Here is a 16023-nt window from a genome sequence, read left to right as displayed (position 1 = left end):
TGCAGTTCAGGCTGGCCTTGAGCTCACTTTAGCCCACTCTGGTCTCAAACTTGCAAGGATCCTCCCGCCTCAGCCTCCCGAGTGCTGGGATTACAGGCGTGCGCCATCACGCCAGGCTCTGTCCAGGCTGTTGTTTCTTCCTAGTAGTGCTAAGCACTTTTAAAAAGACTACCTCGCTGAGAGCCCACAGTCATTGAAATAAAATCCCTTGTCTAATGCATTCCTTCTAAAGGAGCAAAAACTGAATTAAAATGATTGTATTCTGGTTCTTGTAACTTTCTTGCTTTTGCGGTTCATTCATCTTGAAAAAGAGGTTAATGGGCTACATGACCTCACAATTATCCTAGCATTCTTTGATTTTTTAAAAATTCATTTTTTTCTGTTCGGGAAACATTGGCCACACACATACTTCTAATCTCTGTCCTAGGCACTAAGGAACAAAAGTAGTTCTTGAGGATGCCACTGGCCTACTGCTCAATTTTCTTTAATCTCCGCGCACACCATTTGGGCCACATTACTCTGTAATTAATAACTTCACCTGAAGTTAAGTACATATAGGTCAGATCTAATTATAGTGATTGGTTTCACTCTCTCAAAGATTTTTTTCCGGCTGGGATGTAGTTCAGTGGTAGAGCAGTTGCCTAGCATGCATGATGCGGCCTGGGTTTGATCCCCAGCACCAGCACCAAAAAAATTTTTCAACTTTCAGCTGTTGGCTCATTTAAAACAGAGGCTCAGTGCAGCAGAGAGGATCTGCATGATCGAGGGTGGTGCTTTTAAAATTTGTAGCATGCACAGATCACCCAGATGCTCAGTTTTGAAGTAGGGTCCTAAATCTGTGTGTCTGAAAAGTTACGCTGCTGGAGAGCACACTTTGAATATCCAGAGTCAGGATATAATTTTGAAGATACTTTAAAGTGTTTATAATGGTAAGGGGAGAGGCAGTGGGATGGAACATCCCAGGATAGAGACCATCTGAGAGGGGAAAAGATGCAGGGGAGAGGAGATCCAATGAAGATCCCGTGAAATAGAAGGAGAAAGGGGCCTTTAGGAAGTTTCTAAGTCAGTCTGAGTCCACTGTTACTGTTGTTTAGGGTGTGTTACTATCTTTTAAAAACAAAATTAGCTGACAAACTATTCTTCCTGCTTTTATTGCCCTTAAATTGAAATACAAATGGTCTCCCTTAGAACAGTTGGGGGAGCATTATTCTCTAGGCTGTCATAGTAGCTAAGCACCATTGCCTTCTGTCATTGGCCTCCTTGCTGACATTTGGTTTACATGTCTCCTTAATGTTTTGTCACATCCTTTAAAATCACAAGTTTGAAGTTATACTGAAAGGAAAATAGTATGGGAAACAATTATCCCAAACTTGTAACACTCCATTAGGTGATTAAAATTATAAAAAGTAAAATGTAATTTGCTACTAAATAGCAAATATAGAAATATACTGTATCTGTAGTCTACTTCTTGGTTTTGTTTTGTTTGTACTAAGGATTGAACCCAGAGGCTTCACACTGACCTAGCTCCTTTTTATATTTTATTTCAAGACAGGATCTTACTAAGTTGTCTAGACTAGACTCGAATTTGCAGTCTTCCTGCCTCAGCCTCCCTGAGCACTGGGATTAAAGGCATGTGTTACTATGCCCAGCTTTCATTAGTTTTTTGTTGTTGTTGTTTTGTTTTGTTTTTTACAGTAATGAAGGAAGTAGAGTTGTAAATCCAAAGTAGCAAATAATTGAAAGTGCATGTGTGGCATTCTGGAATTTCATTTGAAACAGAATGATGAACCTGCCTCTTGGAAGTGCCAGTCTGTGTGTGTCCTAGTGCTGAGGATCACACTGAAGCCTCATGCATTCGAGACGAGTTCTCTGCTGCTGAGCTGTACCTCCAGACTGTACTTTGTAATTTTTATTGAGGTATAATTAAGATTCAGTAAATGCATAGATCTTGAGTATCCAGTTCTTGGAGTTCTGATGATGTTATACACTGTAATTTCTACCAAAACAAGATAAAGATCTCTTTTTAAAATTCCGCCCTAGAAAGTTCCCTCCTGCCCTTTTCTAGCCATTTCCCTCACCCTCCCTTCTCTAGAACTGCTTTCTCACACTAGATTTCTGACAGAAATTTGTTTGTCCAGTCATGAACTTCACATAAAAGCAATCACATAAGGCATGCTTTCTTGTACTGTTTGACAGTATTTTCGAGATTCATCTGTGTTACGTATCAGTGACTTGTCCTTTTAAATTGTTAAATAGTGTTCCATTATATGAATATGTCAAGTTTGCTAGTACATATTCCTCTTGATGGACATCAGGTTGTTCCCAGGTCTGGGCTCTTTTAAGAGTTGTCATGAAGCTAGGCATGGTGGCATGTGCCTGTAATCCCAGCACTTGAGAGGCTGAGGCAGAAGAATTGCCGTGAGTTTGAGGCCAGCCTGGGCTCCATAGTGAGTTCAAGGTAAACCTGGATTACGTAGCAAGACCCTATCTCAAAAAAGGCAAAAACAAGAAAAGTTGTAATGAATATTCTTACAAGTTTCTTGTGGACATATATTTTCGCTTCTCTTTATGAGTGATTAGGAATAAAATTACTGAATTGTTGAGGCTGTGTACGTTTAGCTTTTCAACTGCCAGCGGCTGGGAGTGTAGCTCAATGGGAGAGTTACTTACTTAGCATGCTCAAGGCCCTGATGTGAGTTAGTTCATATTTTTAGTGTTGCCAGCCTTTTTTGTTTTCTTTCTAATATTAACATTTTACCTGTCCTCCCTCCCCTGCCCCTTGTTCTTCCTGTGTTTCTGCCTCTCTGTCTCTGTGTCTGTCTCTCTCAACAGGGTCTCTTTATGTTGCCTAGGCGACCCTTGAACTCCTGGGCTTAAGTGATCCTCTTGCTTTAGCCTTCCAAGTAACTGGGACTACAGGTTGCATGCCAGCAAGCCAGCCTTTTTTTTTTTTTTTTGGTCTTTTTGAGACAGTGTCTCACTGTGCAGTTCAGGCTGGCCTTGAGCTCACTTTGTAGCAATGATCCTCCTGTCCCAGCCTCCTGAGTGCTGGGATTACAGGCATGTGCCACCACGCCTGGTTTAATCCAGCCTTTTTATTCAGTCACCTTAGAGGATGTATGATGGTGCCTCATTGTGATTTTAATTTTCATCTTCCTGATACTTGAGGATGTTGAGTGTTTTATCATATGCTAGTTGGTTATGCAACACTGTTTTGGGAGGGAGGTGGTACTGAGGGTCAGACCTAGAGCGTGTGAAGCAAGGTTCTATCAGGGACCTATATCCTTAGCCCCCAGTATTGTCTTATGTAAATATTAGTTCATTTTTATATTTTGGCTCTTTTTATTGAGTCATTCTTTTTTATTGTTTGTAGAAGTTTTTATGTATTCTTAGTACAAGTCACCCCACCCTCATTACTCTTTTCCTGTTTATTCCCTTTCCAGCCTTATTCTCGCACGTACATATTTTGCTATGATTGAAATCATCGTATAGGTTAGTTTTTGTTCAGAGATTGAGTTGTAATTTGTGGGTGCTCTTTTTCTGTGGCACCCTATTAGTAAAGGTAGAAAAGACTAAAGATGCAGAGTAAGTAACTAGGGAACCTATGTTTAGGAATCTTGAGTTCCAAAGTTAACTAAAATAGAAGCTGAAAAAAGCCAAGGTTGTGTTAAGATTACCCATCAAGGCAATGCAGGGCGGCCTTGGTTTCCATAGTTATCTCTCATTCTGTCTCAAGTGTGTAACAACTTTATGGAAATGTAATTTTATGCCATAGAGCTCACCCCTGTAAAGCATGGGATTCAGTGGGTTTTAGTGTGTTCACAGAGTTGTGAAACTGTCACCACAGCCCATTTTTAGAAGATTTCATCACATAGAGAAACCCTTTGCCTGTCCGCGTCCTGTGGATTTGCCTCTTCCAGCCATGTAATAGAAATGGGCTTGCAGCATGCGTGGTCTTTTGAGACTGGCTTCTTACACCTGTGCCCTTAGACTGAAACCCCAGGTTCCTCCACAGCTATGCACCCTCTGTGACCTATAAAGATAAACACGCCCTCAGGTATTTATGCTCACATGTCCACACCCACTTGGAAGGGAGGGAACACAAGCACACAGACAGACTTACAAACAGAGGCAGCTTGTGGAGGCTCTAACCCTTCACTGGTGAACAGTTCTGACATATTCCAAGGAGCACAGTTAACTACATGTGCGTGAGAGACAGGTGAAAATATGGTAATGAAAATATGGTACAGTAGGAGAACTCGGGCTGAACACACAGGAGTGATAAAGAATACATTAGCAAATTGAATTTATTTAAAGTATATTCTCCTGATCTTTAAAGCAGTTCCCAGGGCTGGGGATGTAGCTCAGTGGCACAGATGCCTGCCTGGCAAGCTCAAGGTCCTGAGTTCGATTTCCTGTACCAAAAAAAAAATCAGTTCCCAGAGCTTTTAGTTAATTTTTTTGGCCAGTAGCAGCTGTCTGATCAGCATACATGCAGTACTTTTGTATGTATATAGACTTGTATGTAAGATGGTGGCAGTTCCTTATTGTGTTGCATAACAGTTCCTTAGAGTTGGGCTTGGTGGTGCACACCTGTAATCCGAGCACCAGGGAGGCTGAGGCAGGAGGATCACTGTGAGTTTAGTTTGAGACCAGCCTGGGCTACAAAATGAGTTCAAAGTCAGCTTGACCTGAATAGTGAGACCCTGTCTCGAAAAGACAAAAAACAAAAGAAAACAAAAAACTGTTCCTTAGAGCAGGATGTTATTACTAATAATTACACATGGGGGAGTTCCATACGGAAAATTGTAACCAATGAAATATTTAGTCCTCCTGGTTGTGGTTTTGGAACTGTTGTTGTTGCTGTACGGAGGCTTGAACAGAGCCTCCCACAGGCCAGGAGAGTTCTGTGTGTAGCCTGAGGTGCTGCATTGTGGAGTCATCAGGAATCTCCTTCAGCATGCACGCACGCACGCAGTGGAGGAGAGCAGGCCTTGGACCAGTGCGTCGCCAGGCTTGTGTGGCGAGAATTTTTTCATTTATGACTAACTTGTTACCCCAAGTTAGTATTCTTAAAGAACTGTTTCCCCTCCCTCCCCATCTGAAAGGCTGTGATGCAAGCCCTTGTCAAAGGGTCTTCCTGCCCCCCACGTCACTTTCTGAGTGTAGTTTCTCTCCTCTAGAGAGTGACTCTTGTACGTCACTGCATTTAGCCTCTTAGCTTTCCCTCTTGCCCCAGAGGAAACCGTATTCTCTGTGTTTACCTGTCTCCCTCTCTCCTTGCTCCTAAAACCTTAGTTCTGGCCTGTATCTCATTAGAGTAGCATACCAGAAGTCTTCACACTGGTCCCTAAAGAATATTAACAGATTTGGACAGAAGAGAAAGAGGGATATTTTGGTGCACAGTGTAGCCTGAGGACTGGAGGCAGGAAAGCGTGGAAGTGTACTGATGTGTAGGCAAAGTGCAGGGTTTGTGAGATCCTCTCTTTGCCCTGGCTCCCATCCAACCTTTCAGCCTGTGCTTTGTGCTTTTCCTCCCCTTCTATCTAGCAAATGCTATCCTCTGACCACCCACAGTGATCCCCAGACTTCTGTAGCTCTGATTGTCAGTCCCATTCTCTTAGTAGCTGATTATACATATTGCCTTGATTTTGGAAGATAGCTTTGTGTGCATGTTTCACTTTTTCAGATGGAGCATGTTAGTCACGGTTTTAGGTCTGGGGAACACAGCCCCCTTACATAGCCCACGCAGCATTGGGGTTGTAAGGCCACCACACTCCTGAAGGAGCTGCAGCTGGAAACAGCACAGGCACTTGGGAACGCCATCCTCCCTCTATGGCTTGCATCGGTTTTCCTTGGCTCCTTTCTGTGCCTCTGCTTCATTTCAGGATTTTATTTTGATTTTTAAGAGTTGCATCACAATATAATTATCTTGATTACTGAGTTTTGGGGAGCCTTCTAAGCCTCGTGTCTGCCTCCATCCTGCCCGCCATGCCCCATCCTCTCTCCTCTCTCCCCTGCAGACCTGGGTTCCCTTCATGATATCTCACCTGAGTTTGTCCTCTGGCTTTCTAGACTCCCAGGGAAGAATTAGATTTTTCCATCCTGCCGGGCTTGGGATGACTGCAGTACCAACAGCTAGGAGAGAGGGTGTGGCTGGGTGCTTCCCTCACAAGGCTGGAGTAGGGGTGGTCCTAGATGACAGGCTGGGGCTTGGTTATCCTGCACCTGCTTGGTCTGGCCCCAGAGAGCAGGAAGAGGTGGCCATGTACCTTCTCTTTTCTGTGCCTGTGCTGCATCTAACGGATATGCAGCTAAGGCATGTGTGTCTTATTTGGTGTCTGTACTGCTATGACTGATTGACCATTTGACCATTAGCGTTAATGTTAGACACAGCAATATTTAAGACAAATTACTGAAATTTATTACATGTATTACTATTTGGAAATACTCAAAGTTTATAGTAAACTAGCTATTTTTTAAACATTGCTTTATGTAATAAAAGAATAAAAAAATTTTTACTTTTTTTGCTGTTCTCTTTCAAATAAAAAATTCATTGCTTTTTGAAATTGATTTCCCAATTCTGACAGAATAGAGGGGTAGTAGACCAATAATCAAATAAGTGCTAAGACATCAGCACTGAGGTTACCGTAAAAACCAGGAGAGCCATATCCAGAGCGTTGACCCCTCCCTTACTATTTATCATATATTTAGTATTTACCATGTTGTGGGCACTGTTTTTGGGACTGGTAATGTAAAAATATCTTCTCACTCTCAAAAGTGCTCATACTTCTTAAGGGAAAGGTATTTGCAGAAATGGTTGTGATGTGTTAAGTGTTGGTAGAAGATAGGTGATGACTCACGCCTCTCTTCTTTAATTTTCTTTGTGTCTGTCCATCCCTTTCATACTCTTCTCTTACCCAGTCTCTGTAGTTAACTGCTTACATTTTGTGGGTCAAAGAAATTTGCCTGATGTGAACTAAGAAAATAATACTTTTTTTTTTTTTGGTACCAGGAATCGAACTTAGGACTTTGCGTTTGCCAGGCAGGGTCTGTGCTGCTGAGCTATATCCCCAGCCCTATTCCTTAACAATGAACTTTCAAGATAATAATGGCTTTATTAGCTAATACTTTTTTTTGAGCACTAGTCTGTACCAGGCACTATTCTAAGTGGTTTATATATTAATTCATTTAATGAATTTAATATTTAATGAATTAATATATGAAATCCCATGAGGTATGGGTACTTTTATTATTCTTATTTAACAAATGGAAAATAGAGGGAGAAAAAAATTGTTCAGGCATCAGGCTTGGGGCACATACCTGTAATCCCTATACTTGGGAAGCTGAGGCAGAAATATTACAAATTTGAGTCCTGAGGGGCAAATTAGTGAAATACTGTCTCAGAATGAAAGAGGCTGGGATATAGCTCAGAGCAAAGGCCTGAGGTTCAGTATCTGCTAAAGTTTATAAAGACAGCAAACAACTGATTTTTTTTTTTTTTTTTTAAATCAGGGTCTTGCCACATTGCCCAGGCTGCCCTGAAACTCCTGGGCTCAGGTGACCCCCTCCCCTTCTTGAGCAGCTGAGCTTATACTGCTATGGGTAGTGATTCTTTTTTTTTTTTTTTTTTTGGCACTGGAAATTGAACTCAGGACCTTGCCCTTGCCAGGCAGGCGCTTATGCTGCTGGGCTATATCCCCAGTCCTGTTTTAAAGCTGTTTTAAATGTTACTTTTTTGCGAGATATCTTATACTAAAGCTTCTCTTGGTCATCTTAAACACAGTCCTCCATACCTAGTTGGGATGATTGGAGCAGAGAGAATTTAGAATTTATTTGCTGATTTTGTATTAACTGTACAAAATTTTGTTAACTGTACTGTGCTATGAGATTGCTGTGAGATTGCCTTCTGAGGTGGTTGCATTTTATAGGCTTTTGGTGACTATAACATTGTTCCACACCTTTTTTTTTTCTATTATGGTACTGAGGGTTGAACCTAGGGCTGCCTGTATGCTAGGCAAGCACTGTACCACAAAGCTGCATCTCTAGCTCCTCTTAAAATTTTTAAGAGACAAGAACTTACTAAATTGTCCAGGCAGGCCCTGAACTTGTGATCCTTCTGCGTCAGCCTCCCAAAGAACTGGGCCACTTTCATGTTCTAGTTACATTTTTGTTTTTCTTTCTCTTCTGCTTCCAGTTGTGGCTTTTTGCTGTCAGTTTCTTTCACTTAATTTGCTTCTGTTAATAGGTAGTATGTAGCAACAAAATTAAAAACATGGTAGAAATTAAATAGTTTTAGGATCAGTATGATACTGTTTTAAAAATAGGTGTTTTAAGTTCATATTCAGATCTTATCCACTGTTGAATATTCTTAGGGTGTTCTTATCCTCCCTGAGCCTATGTTTCTGTACCCATAACATGAGGACAGTAGTATTTTGCAGGGCTAGTATTATCAAATAACACGTAGTTATATATATATTATTAATATATATATAGTTAGTGCCAGGCAAATAACTATATACCCAGCATATAACAATTATGCAAATAAAAATTATTACCTTTTCTCTTTATTATATTGATCTCTTTGTTAATATGAAAGACTCAGGTAAATGAAAGAAATCTTGCCGGGCATGGTGGTGCGCGCCTGTAATCCCAGCACTCAGGAGGCTGAGGCAGGAGGATCATTGCAAGTTCGAGACCAGCCTGGGCTACAAAGTGACCTCAAGGGCAGCCTGAACTGTATAGTGAGACACTATTTCAAAAAGAGGAAGGAAGGAAGGAAGAAATCTTTTCTTATGATGTAATTAGGATATAATGCATTCTAAGTCTGTCATTTAAAAATAATAATTTACAGTTGTTGTCATGTGTTAATCTTAGAATTATCCTGAATTCTCATTTTACGTCCTTATGCTAAGCTCTCAGCAACCTTGCTCTTTCTCTGAATTAAATTAAGTTGCCCTTTGCTTCTGTGTGGTGCTCTTGGTTTTCCTCAATTGCTTTTAAAGGAAAAAATGTCCTTTGGCCTCTTTTTAAAGAATTTGTGTCAAAAACAGCCCTATACCCTGGGGACAGTGAGCTGGGTTTCTTGGCCAAAACAATGATTTCAACTTCCTTCTTTCATCAGTTCTGCTTTCTTCAGCTATCACCGGGCTTAAATATCAATTTGTTTTTCTTTGTACATCCACTCCCCGCAACTTTCTAGAAAATGTCCCCACCAACTGTGTGGCTCTCATTATCTCTGTCATTTTATACGGTTCTGTTTTTTACTTATATGTACATACAGATTATTTTCTAATCTTTAAATTCTTAATTCAAAGCACATTTTATTTAAGTTTAATTGATACTAGATATATTCTGAATTACATATATATGCAACAGTGATTTTTTGCAACGTTCCTTACAGACATTTGTTGTGCTGCAGACACACGGTGACTGCTGGTGACCCAGAGGCCTCCACGGAGAGACACATCAGTGGAACAGAGCAGTGGACACAGTGGTCTGCAGTGACTGGTGAGTTATCCAGGATCAGAGGGCAACTGTCCCGTAACCATCTTGGAAAGGGGCCACCTAAGCTCTGGATTTTTTATTTTTGACCTGTGATTTTATTCTTTTTTATCTTAAGTCTTATGGTCATGTAATTTGCAAATTTGTACTGATGATGTACCTTTTCCACTTTTATCCTTCTAATGAGTTGACAGAAAGCACCACTCCCAATCACACATAAAACAGTTATTTTACAGTTTTGTTTTAAATAGCCATTTAACAACTATCCTGAATTATAACTTAGTGTGACTTAGTAAAGAATTCCGAAGTAAAGTCTAATTAGGTATTGTATCATGCTTTTTTTGTTTTGTTTTGTTTTTTTGGTTTTTTTCCGGTACCGGGAAAGGAACTCACGACCTCGCGCTTGCCAGGCAGGCGCTGTGCCTCTGAGCTAAATCCCCAGCCCTTGTATTATGCTTGTAAAAGCATCTGAACTTACAGATCAACTATAAAATATAACAAATATTAAATATTCTGTGTTTGATATTATACAAATGCCACAGTAAAATGCCTTTCAGTAAGTACACTAAAAGACAGCATTTTAGATACAGGAATTCTAATTAAAGAGGCACAGTCAAGACCAAAAATATAGAGTAGACATTATTTATCTTCAGCCATTGCCTTTTAACAGGCTGATGAGCACAATTTGAAAAACAGGTGGGTCTTGCTTCTGAGGCAGTGAAGGATTTCCCCAGTGTTTAACTAGATTCATATAACTATGAATGTAAACCAGTCTGCAGTAGGTTCTGATGTGGTTTCCCCATCTCCAAATACTCCAGCTCAAGCTACCAAATTGCTTTTAAAAAAATTTATCAAGGCATGACTTATATATCATAAAATTCAGCCATCTTACAAATGTTTAATAATCCTAAATTGCCTTTCCTAGCAGAAACTCCTCTGTGCTGTCTTCAATGTGATGATAGAACAATGTCACACTCCTTTCCATTTTAGTTTCCCAATTGCTTGTCAGCATTGGTTACGTTTCTCTTGTTGCTGAGACAAAATACCTGACACTCAGAATTAAGGAAGGAAAGGTTTATTTTGCTCACAGTTTGTGGAGGTTTCAGTCCATACACAGCTATCTCCAAGGCAGAGTGGCACATGGCAGAGGGCAACAGTTCATGGTAGTGGAAAACAATAAGAGCAAAAAGGGAGGAGCAGCAAAAGCAAGCCTCTTTCCCTCTGTTATATTGTATGTAGGCTGCCCACCCTGGGGCAGATGTAGCACTCACACACATAATCCCAGCATTGGACCATGGATCAGTCACAAACTCTAGAAGCCCACCCCATGACTGCATGAGGCTTTAGGAGGACATCCAGATATAAACCGTAACATCCACTCCTGCCCTTGAAAGACTCGTGCATATCCCTTTATTAAAAGGCATTTAGTCCATCTGTAAGAGTTGCCAAAGTCCTGACAGTTGCAGCATTGCTGAAAAGTCCCAAGTCCCAAGTCCCCTCTAAGATATAAGGCAAACTCTTAGCTGTGGACCCCTGTACAAGTGAAAAGTTAAACACTTCCAACATGCAGTGGCACAAGATAAACATTACCATTCTAAAAGGTACAAACGGATATACAAAGGAATGGGACCAAAGCAAGTCCCAAATCCAGCAGGACAAACATTAAGTCCTGTAGTTCCATGTGCCGCATCCAAAGCAGTCTGTGGCAAGTTGTAGCTCCCATTGCTTCTCTCTTGGTCCCACTCCACTCCCTCTTTGCAGGTTTCCTCAGACAGTCCACATGGCTGGTTTCTCCAAACTTCTGGGGTCTCCATTGTACCTTTAGCTTCACCCTAACAGCTTCACATATTGCCCTCTCCAGGGACACACTGCCTGGCCTTCGAGGCCTTCTGAAATCTGGGTGGAAGTCTTCTTAACCTCAGAACTCTTGGATTCTGTATGCATCTAAAACCAGTGCTACATGGATGTGCCAAGGTCTGTCCTGCTGGCTGGTGTAGTAGCCAGCCTTTCTTCTCTCTTGGCTGTAGGGATTGCTGAGCACTTTGAACCTGATTCTGAGGAACAAAGTCTGTATGCCACTGCCATTGTGAAACCTGGTGAGGCTGCCACCATCTTGGAACATGGTGCTCATCAGCGTCCTCCTCAAAGCAGAGTGTTTCACTTTAGCAGTTTTGAGACTGCAAAGGGTAGAGACTTGCTGCCTCTTGTAATGCCCTCAGGCCATCTTTTATGTTCTTCCCATTCTTTCTGGGCAGTCAAGATCTCCTCAGCTCTATCTTTGCAGTCCATAGCTTTACTGGAGCTTCCCTGCTGGCCAACCTCACAACATTTTAAAACATTTTAAATCATTCTGGACCCTACTCTTGATTCTCAACATAAATCTGGCTAAAAGCCCCCAATGATAGCCATGCCAACCGCCTCAACATTTGACTGCCTTGAAATTTCTTCTGCCAGGTTAATTAGTCCATTGCCCTTAATCTTAGTCTCAGGCAGTTTCTAGACAAGAGCAAAATGCAGGAAAACTTTTTGCCAGGCCATAATATACATCCTCTGGAGTCCAGCATCCAATGCAGTCCTTCCCAACAGAAACCTCCCAAGCCCAATCTTTACTGTCAGGATTTCTGTCGGCCTTCTGAGCTCTGACCAGAGTCTCCCATACAGAACAGCCCAATGTGTTCCAGCTCTACTCTTTCAGGTGACAGCTCCAAACCTTTCCCAGCTCTTCCCACAAACCATTCCCAAAAGCTGTTGAACCACATGGTCAGGTACAGTCACAGCAATGACCCCACTCCTTTGGTACCAAATTCTGTGTAGGTTACCCAACACCCAGAATTAAGGAAGGAAAGGTTTATTTTGCTCACAGTTTGTGGAGGTTTCAGTTCATACTTGGCTGACCCCAAGGCAGAGTGGCACATGGTAGAGGGAAACAGTTCATGGTGGTGGAAAACAGCAAAAGCAACAGTAAAAAGAGCTGCAGAAGCAAGCCTCTTTCTCTCCCTTATATTGTATGCAGGCTATCCTCCCCAGGGCAGGTGTAGCACTCACACCCATAATCCTAGCATTGGACCACGAATCAGTCACAAACTGTAGTAGGATTGCTATGAGTTTGAGGGCTACAAAGTGAGCTACAAAGTGAGTTCAAGGCCAGCCTGAACTGCATAGTGACACCCTATCTCAAAAAGTTAAAAAAAGTCACAAACTCTAGAATCCTGCACCCATGACTGCATGAGGCTTTGGGGAGGCATCTAGGCACAAACCGTAACACTTGTGCTGGGTTGTGTGATGTTGCTCCTGGCTCTGTGAGGCCACTTACAGGAGCTCCTGTGTTGTGTATGGTCTCAGGTACGTGTTCTAGATGTCCTGGTTCCTCATCAAGCACTCAGGCCTCTGTAACTGGGACCCAGGGTCACTGCAGTGGGCAGTGCTTTTTTCTTAAATAATTGACTTTCACCCTATTCCTGACAGAGAGCTCCACTGTTCTTTCTTAGGTAATGACTCTATTTTTATCCCACCTGACGAAAATTACACTTTAGTACCAAGGCTTACCAGACCTCTCGGAATGATACTAAGTTCCTTGCCTCCCCTACAAGATATCAAGATACTTACCCACATTGTAGGCTTGTGCCTCATCAAGCGCGTGTTCTATTTCCTATTAATCTAAAAATTAATAACAGAGCTTGATGGGCCCCAGGCCTCTATGATTGATTAGAATTTCCCTGAACATTATAGCACACTGTGTCCCTGTACACAGGCCCTTACCATGTAGAAGTGAGGCACTTCTCTGGAGCACACGTTAGTACCAGCTGGGCACCAGTCGCAGGGTCAGTGGCAGAGCGAGGCTGAAGGGTGCGCCCTAAGTGTGTGGACCTTCTGAGAAGAGAGGTGGGGTGGCCAAGAAGGCTCGGGAGGGGAAAGCCCGGAGCGGTCTGTACACTGCAGTCGGGTGCAGGGAGAAGTGCCCTGTGGGTTGTTCAGATGTGCATGTGCGCTGTGCTCAGGGAAGCGGAGGGGCAGACAGGTGACTTGAATTTGGGGTGCCTGCGAGGCCCCTAGGAGATTGCCTGATGAAAGCAGCAGATGCTGGAGGTTCTTAGTGCAAGTGGCAAAACCTGGAAACACGTAACAAGAACCTCCTCTGGGGAGAGGGAATAGTAAAAGCAGCACCTAGGTGGCTGCAGCAGGCAAGCAGGCAAGCAGGCGGGGAGCCTGGGAGAGAGGACTTGGGAAAGCAGTCCTGGAGCCCTTCCTATTAGGGACAGGCTCCAGAGACACAAGACTTTGAAGACTTGTTTCTCCTGATATTTCCTTAGGGTAAAGGTGGTGAGTTTCAAAAACACAAAGAAATTGGCCTCAATCCCAGTTTCAGTTTCTGTTAAATAGGATCTTAGGTCAGAAACTGGGATTTGGGAGAATATATAATTATATTCTCAGGCCTTCCCAGGCATAGTGGCACTCACCTCTAATCCCAGCTGCTCAGAAGGCTGAGGCAGGCAAATTCTAGGCCAGCCTGGGCAATTTAGCAAAAACCCTTTCTCAAAAATAAGTGAATATATAATTAAATCTTTTTTTCGTTAACTTTTTGAGACAGGGTCTTGCCATGCAGTTCAGGCTGGCCTTCAGCACACTTTGTAACCCATGCTTGTTTCCAACTTGCAACAATCCTCCTGCCTCAGCCTCCTGAGTGCTGGGATTATAGGCATGCACCACCACGCCTGGCTATAATTATATCTTTAAATTATTTTTTATTTTGATTTTACATTGTTTTATAATTAATGTTTAGGCCTTTTTTTTTTTTTGGTCCTGTTAGGAGTAGAACCCAGGGCTTTGAATATGCTAGGCTGATGCTCTACACTTGAGCTACATTCTCAGCCCCTGAAATTTTTTTTTTATTTTAAAAATCAAAAAAACTAACAACAATAAAGACAAAATTAAAACCAAAAAAAAAAAATAACAAAAACCATACATGACATCAAAATAAAATGATAGGAATTAACAGTGGTTGCTACATTACATACTGTTATCTTCAGCGAAGTTGCTCGGTCTACCAGACATAAGAATGTAAGATTGATCAAACAATCAAAGACAGTAACAAGTAATAATAATAAAAAAAACCATTGGAAATGATGTAGAGCTTCACCATACAAGATGGTAGGAGTTCAACAGTGGTTCTTGGCGCTGGGGATTTACCTCAGTGGCACAGCGTTGCCTGGCAAGCACGAGGTCGTGAGTTCAATTCCCGGTACCAGAAAAAAAAAAAAAAAAAACAGTGGTTCTTATACTGCATATTGTTGTTTTCAGATCAGTCATTCTGATTACCAAATTCAACCATGCAAAATTGGTCAAGAAAAAAGATTTTAAGCATTAACTGTTTCTTTCAATAAACCACAGACATCAGCAATACACCTATTCCAGCTATCCTTATATATACTATAAATTTTGTTTTTCATTTTAAAAAGACCCCCAAAATAACAAAAACAAATACATAAACAAAACAGCATAGGGAATAGCAGAAATGATACAGAATTTCAAAACATGGTGATAGGGCATTAACAATGGTGGTTATGTTACATAATGTCATCTTCAAAATGGTTGCACATATAACCAGATATAGGCATGCAAGATTGATCAATTGGACATTGACAGTTCCTTTCAATAAACCAACAGATATTAGTAGTACAGCTATTCTGTGTATACATACACATATTCATTCTTTCTTTCTTTCTCCTCTCCTCACCTCTCCCCTCCTCTCCTCCATGCAAGTTCTCCTCTCCTCACCCCTCCCCTCCTCTCCTCCATCCAAGTTGCTCCTTCCTATTTGAGCAGTTTCTTTTCCCTTTCACAATAGCTATTGTACCTTTCTTTTCTTTCTTTTTTTTTTTTTACTCTTTCAGCTTCTTATAGTAGAGAGGAAATATGATTACACGTGTGAAACTGATTTATTTCACTAATGAATATGGTCTCTAGTTGCATCCATTTACCTATAAAAAGCCTCTAGTTTATCTTTCTTTATAGCTGAGTAATACTCCATTGTATAAAAATACCGCATCGTTTTTATCCATTCCTCAGCTGATGGACATTTGGGTTGTTTCCAAGATTTAGCTATGACAAATTGTGCTGCTATAAACATGGGTGCACATACATCGTTGTGGTATGATGTTTTCCATTCTTCTAGAAAAATACCCAGGAGGAGAATAGCTGGGTTCAGTGGGACTTCTAATCCTAATTTACTGAGGAATCTCCAGACTGATTTCCACAGTGGTTGCACCAATCTACACTCCCACCAACAGTGGAGAAGAGTGGCTTTTTCCCTTCCAGCATTTGTGATGTGTTGATTTCTTGATGATAGCCATTCTTTCTGGGGTGAGATGGAATCTCAGTGTTGTTTTAATTTGCATTTCTTGAATGACTAATGGCGTTGAACATTTTTTCATGTTTTTATTTGCCATTTGTATTTCTTCATGTGAGAAGTGTGTATTCATCTCAGATACCCATTTTTGTATTGGGTCTTTGAATTTTGGG

General features: G+C 41.5%; 1 protein-coding gene across 1 annotated transcript in view; it reads left to right on the top strand.

Annotated features, from left to right (window-relative positions):
* Positions 1 to 9403: 9403 nt before the first annotated feature.
* Tmod3 (tropomodulin 3 (ubiquitous)) overlaps positions 9404 to 16023 on the top strand; it is a 51925-nt gene continuing 45305 nt past the window's right edge. Inside the window, exon 1 of the mRNA XM_005376634.2 lies at positions 9404 to 9510. The gene's annotated coding sequence lies outside the window, so the exon portion shown is untranslated. The remainder of the gene's footprint in view (positions 9511 to 16023) is intronic.

This window comes from Chinchilla lanigera, unplaced genomic scaffold (genome assembly GCF_000276665.1).
Source record: "Chinchilla lanigera isolate Chin_1 unplaced genomic scaffold, ChiLan1.0 scaffold00008, whole genome shotgun sequence".
Lineage (NCBI taxonomy): Eukaryota > Metazoa > Chordata > Mammalia > Rodentia > Chinchillidae > Chinchilla > Chinchilla lanigera.
Note: the sequence above shows the minus strand (reverse complement) of the source record. Positions and strands in the feature narration are given on the sequence as shown.